The sequence below is a fragment of the Coffea arabica genome, chromosome 7e, assembly GCF_036785885.1.
Source record: "Coffea arabica cultivar ET-39 chromosome 7e, Coffea Arabica ET-39 HiFi, whole genome shotgun sequence".
NCBI classification, from domain to species: domain Eukaryota; kingdom Viridiplantae; phylum Streptophyta; class Magnoliopsida; order Gentianales; family Rubiaceae; genus Coffea; species Coffea arabica.
In genome coordinates this window covers 6,016,282-6,022,281 of record NC_092323.1, presented here as the reverse complement: position 1 = coordinate 6,022,281, position 6,000 = coordinate 6,016,282, and the positions used below count along the sequence as shown (strand labels likewise).

Sequence of the window (6,000 nt, the reverse complement as noted above, 5' to 3'; positions counted from 1 at the left end):
AGTTTAGTGGCTACTGTCTTAGACCGGCGTAGCTTTGAGATAAGGAGGGCCCTAAGACTAAGAGCTCCGCATGCCTGGCAACAGCAGCTGAAAGTTTTGAAAAAGTGCTACTGAGACAACTTAGAAACAAATGAGGCGTCTTTGCTTTTTCTTTTTGATGATATCAGACTAGATACATAGCATTTTGGAATGTGCTGACGATTTTAATCCATAAAATTATGGATTAATCCGAATACATAACGGACCATTTCCCACTGATTTTCCTTTGCTTGGAGTTTTATGATTATCAGTAATATTGACGGGTGATAGTGACTTTGAAGCTGCAAGCCTATGCTATATTTATCCCGTGGTTCCATTGCGGCAGCAGTTGCCATTGGTTTGGTCTAGAATTTTGTTGGTTTTCAATATTCTGTGCTCTGGGAAAAGAGAGAAGAAGTCAAGGAATAATCAACTCAGCAGTGACGTCCCAGATTGCTATATTCGTTCGTTCGTGGTGGTTTTTGGAACCTTCTGGAAAAACTAGAAAGTTGAAAAGGGATTGTTAAGCAAATTAGTAATATAATCTACAGAATTAAGTTGAGATTCTTGAGAATTTTCGGACTTGGGTTGATAAAAATGCAACACTAATTCCTTCACCCTCTTGATTCCTGTCCAACTTCTGGAGCAAGGGTATTCCTTCTGCCAATTTTGCGAGAAATCCTCCGTCGCCTGTGCTGCCTCAGGCAAGGCTGGAGGCCCCTCTCGTCCCTCGCACCCCCCAGCTTCAATCTGGTTCTCCACAGCTTACTCTCCGAGGAGCTCAATGGTCCCCAGTCGTACGGTTCCCGTCCCCTCACCACCCTCAATCTAGCATCATCGTCATCATCTTCGGGGAGCCCATTGTATAAAACTCCAGTGTCAAAACTCCCTTCTTGGATCGACGGCCCACCCAAAAGCCCCAGGACTATCGGTACAACGGAGACAACGGCCCAAGTGCATCCTCAGCTCTTCGCCAAAACGCTTTTAAACAAGGCGATTGAGGAATATGGCCTTGAGGTGGTGACTGGGAAGCTGGAGGAGGTGGAGGTCGTGCAGGGTAGAGCTAGGGCGGCGGTGCTGGAGGGAGGGACAAGGATCAACGCTAATGCCGTTGTGCTGCCTCTCGGGCCTTAAAATTGTCGCCGTTAAGCTCCTTATTTAGCGTGTCTGGGCTTAAAGCCCACAGTATCGTGACGTCTTGAAACCCAAAGATCCATATGCTATGACTCCGCATGCACTGTTTCTGAGTTATTGTATGGCCCAAGGTGGGAGCCCATGGACCCAGAAGTCTATCCTCGTCCAACAGGCGTGCTGTGTCAGTAATTTTCGAGTTCCAGTATACGACCACGAATTTCCAATCGTACCAGCAAAACTGTCATTGGTCATGTATTTCTAAACATTTTCGCATTTTCTATGGACGGTATAATTTTCAATCATCTTTTCATTCCTCATGCATCAATTATTACAGTATATTTTTCTATAAAAACTCTTAAAAATACCGAAAAAACAATCCTAAATTTGTAGTAAACAAAAATGAAATTAGTAGTGATTATTGAACAAGTAGTTCATTCACTGAAGGTGACAATTGCCAGTAATGAGTATGATTACAATTTATTTGGTGTTCCCTGTTGTGTTGATTAAGAAGGTTGTGGTGTTTTTTGGTGGTTAGATTTTTGTCCGGGGAAGTTTACATATGTGGAATGTCAGCAGAGGCTGAGGTTCCGGATGATCCGGAGCAAAGATCACCTGTCCCAGAATCCACAAGGAGTGCTCAAGAGAGTAGCTGGCAATGTATCAAGCCACCTAACGGAAGGTGAAGCAACAGTAAAGGCAGAGCAACCGTGCTCTTTGCCGTGCACGGATGATGGAGTGCCAGTTATAGGGGAAATGCCTGGTGTTTTGTGGGGACTGGACATAGCTGTTGGTGAATGGCCCTGCCACTGGTGCCGCCTTGGCTGAGCTTGTGGTTGGTGGTCGGTCATTCCAGCATTGTTGATATTACCCCGTTTAGTCCATACAGATTTGCTCTTGTTAGGAAGCGGTAGAAAAGGTGCTAGCCTAAATAATTGAGATGTTGTTGCAGACTAGGGAGTGAATCCGTCGTCTCTCTGTTTCCATAGTGGATGTTGTCTTGTTGTACGAATTGTCATGCACGGGCTTAGGCCAGTGTCACTGATCAATGTTGCTGCCCAGCCCAACTCGTTGTGAACATTTAGCCGTAATTAATGCATAGATTCAAGTGAGTAATGGTGCAGTTTAAAGCGTATTCACCATGGTTAGTAAATATCAGTAGTGATTATGGGGGTATTGGGAAGCTGATTTCTCCAATGAAGAAGGGAACAGACACAGCACAGACGGCTCAGTCATTAGTGATGTAATCTAAATTCTAAACTATTCATCAAACGGACATCAGAGCCAAGAGTAGTGCTTTTTTTTTTTTTAAACTGAATCTGTAATCTGCATTTCATCGCTTCTTTAAAATGGGGGACAAGTTAGCTCATAGCTGAAACACGAGATTCAGGGAGCGAAAATGGTGGTGATGGATGGCGTAGGAGAAACGTCATGCACGATGTTCGATACAAATGGACTGGTCAAATTTAATTAGTGTGTTCTGTACTCTCAGGATGTAAAAGTGATCCACTTCCTTTGTGAACTCCTTTATTATTGTTCTTTTAACTAATTTGGCACCGGTTTCTGGTCTTAGTTCTTAAATTAGTGTGTAAGACCCTTTACCCTTTACACCAGACCAGATAATTGAATATCAATTACTACATCACTAGACTCGTACGAGTATTTTCCCATTTTTCAGATTCCAACGCACAAATACCTATTTGTAACCTGATTTGGATGAGGTCTCGTTTGGCAAGTTCATACGCCCGCAACACCGACCAATTTATGTCCCCTTCGCATCCAACTTTGTGTTTTGGGGAATTGGGGAGATTAATTTACCTTAAGTGGAGGGAAAACAATTCATTCTCATCTGTGCAGAATCAGTAATTGTCTCATCAGTAATACTACTATTTAGTTTTCCACGAATTCTGGGATCCGTATATTTATCCGCTCCGCTCGGTAGCGCCAATACCACACTAACAACATATGTTGCTCCAAAATTTGGGACAAATTCACAGGCTGAAACGTCTTATATCGCACTTAAAACAGTTGCCTGAGTTTTGATCTGAAAGAAATTGATATATATTTCTTTCTTTCTTCCTGTGAAGAGCTCGTTGCCTCAAAGACACCATTAGGAGTCCGGACAAAAAAGTCACCACCGAAAGTCGCAAGTTTTAAGGTTGGGTGGTCAATAAAACAGACACTCGCATCACATGATTCAAGTCCTATTTGTTGAAAAGCGAACTTCAATAATCGAAGCTAAGGCCAATGGTTAACTGCATCTGAATCTGATATTGTCCTCTAATGGATTCCCTTAATCCTACTTCATTTCAAGTTCAGGCTACGACCTGCTGAAGCCAGCTTTCCTGGTCTCTTCATTTTCACCAATACTCGTACGCATTTGAAGGCTAATGTACTTGTTAATAAACTCCTACTCCGTAAAGAAGCAGCAACCCACGTGCACTTACATCTCATTTTAGCTTTCTTTTGACTTTGCTTTAATTGGATTAGCCTTTTTGAGAATAATATGCACTGTGGACTCGGTCCTAGTTAAGTCACATCTGCCTTGTAATTGAATATTGATACTTTTGGCTTCAATTCATCATATCAAGGAAAACTCCCAAGTCCCACCATGGCAATAAGACTTTAAGATGGACGTCTCTGCTTTCTTTCTCTTTTCGTACTAATTTCTAGTGCTAGAGAAAGAGAGAATGAGTAGCCTATTGATCCAAATATCTGGACTGATAATTGAGCTTCGCTTGTATTCTTTGTGTCTATATCAGAAGAGACTCTTTGGCCGTTTCAGCATATATCTAATAAATATGACGATTCAAGGGAAGTTGCAGTAAGTGGCCCCTCCTGAGTAGCTCGGTTGGCCACGTACCCTCCTCAGGAAGCGTTGTCTATCTCCCTCACCAGGATTTGACTCGTGTCCGAGGGGATGGGACCTCTCCTCTCAGGTCACAGAAGGATTTAGTCGGGTCGAAAGCCCCAATACCCCTGCGTCCGGAAAAAAAGGGGGAAGTTGCGGTAAGCTACATTGCTCCAATAATTCGTTCAAACATGGTTTGATGGTTTCGGAAGTGGTGTACAGACATGGGCTAGTTGTGGAATGTGCCTTTATGTGTCGGTGCAAACGAATAAACCATCCGAGAATTGGATTCCAAATGCATTCTCTCTCATCCCTACTACGCCTTTTCTTTTCATCCCAAGATTGATTTCCCTTTTACGGAGTCTTTTTCAAATACATGGCGTCATATTATTTTTGCTAGACATTTTTTGATAAATGAAAAAGATACCGGCAGAGGATAATAGTTCGTGAAATTCTTATTGTGGCATCTTGCCGCTCAACAAAAGCTGTCTTAAGCATTGATAGGGATGGAAGATGATGGCCGCTTGACATTGAACGAGTCTCTGTTAGCATGTCACTAGTGTGTTATAAGTCAACGAAGTTATACTAAAATCCACAGGAGTGGATCTGTAGAATCCCGGCTGCAGGAATCTGCAGTTTCTGAATGTTGGAATGTTACAAATTTAATGCTTTAAGAGAGATTTTAAGACAACGTATAATTCTATGACACCGGGCATCCCCGCATTTGTACCCCATAGTTTCATCCCCGTCCTACTCTCATAATTTTGCACGAGCTTATGACATCGAGGATGATTTTTTAGCTTGAGGCTATCGTTTTCTGTCATTTTTTCCTCGAGTACGGTTTGATTTTTTGGAGTGTCTCCATTGTCAATGATTTTCCCTGCAGGATTGTAAAATTTCGTGTTCTAGTTTGTCCTATAGAACCCAAAATTCAATGACTGATGGAGAGTACTTTTGTGTCTGTTTTCCAAATAGTCGTCAGGGAAAGAAAAAATTAAGTATCATTAAGATGGGTTTGGAGAGAGAGCTTGAATCAGTAGGGAAGCTTTTCTTTCCCTTTTCCAATTAACACTTGTAGCTTTTTCCCCTTGAGACAGCAGATCCACAGACGTCTAACACTAGTGATATAAATATATATATATATATATATTTCAGTACTACTACTATTCTCTGCATCAAAAAAGGTGAGCGGTCCACCAAATTAATTTATTAGCCTAAAGACCCTTTCAGCTGGACTAAATGGAAATCTTGTTAAAGGTTTGTCATGTTCCTAATTGACTGATTAGTACACTATTAAAGTAAAAGCTGAAACAACCACTTTTGAAAAGGGCCAAGCGAGGAAAACAGGGGGTATCAAAACGAAGTACGTAGCATTTCACTTTGGCGTATACATAATCATCTGTGGGTCGAATTATAATGCAAAAACACAGACTTTTTGTGTACTGCAACATCTGATCACCACACATCCTGTCCGGGGAGTGGTATTTCCATCAGAAAGTTTTCGAATACAGACCCAACAGACATCTTTGCTGATAAGGAACTCAAGTTTGAATCTTACCACTGGAGCCAAATGCTAAGGGACAATAAGTATTATGATTTTGTACTAAGGTCCACACTATTTTTTGGTGGTCCAAAATTTTATCGTCCGTTAGTAAGTGAAAGAAGCCAAATCATTGAAGTCCCCCAGTGTCTATTTCAAGTGAATGCCTCACTTTTTCTTTTCTGGAATTTATGGACCAAGAAGAGGAAAAAAGGCTAAACGTGACCAGAAAAGGGCATGTCCTGGTGGATGTCCGTTTGCGATGAGGTCGTCCATCTAATTTTTTTTTCTACTCTTACTCTAAAGAGGTGGCCCAACCAAATCGAGAAAATCTACGGGAATTGAACCATTATTGAACCAGACGGATGCATCACATACTCGTATGATTTTAGAGGAAGTCACATATAGTGACACATTGATGAGAAGTAAGGTTTAAATTCTTAACCTTCCACCCGACAAT

General features: G+C 41.7%; 1 pseudogene; it reads left to right on the top strand.

The window, feature by feature from the left end:
* Positions 1 to 616: 616 nt before the first annotated feature.
* On the top strand, positions 617 to 2,261 carry LOC113701554 (D-amino-acid oxidase-like; annotated as a pseudogene).
* Positions 2,262 to 6,000: the final 3,739 nt, after the last annotated feature.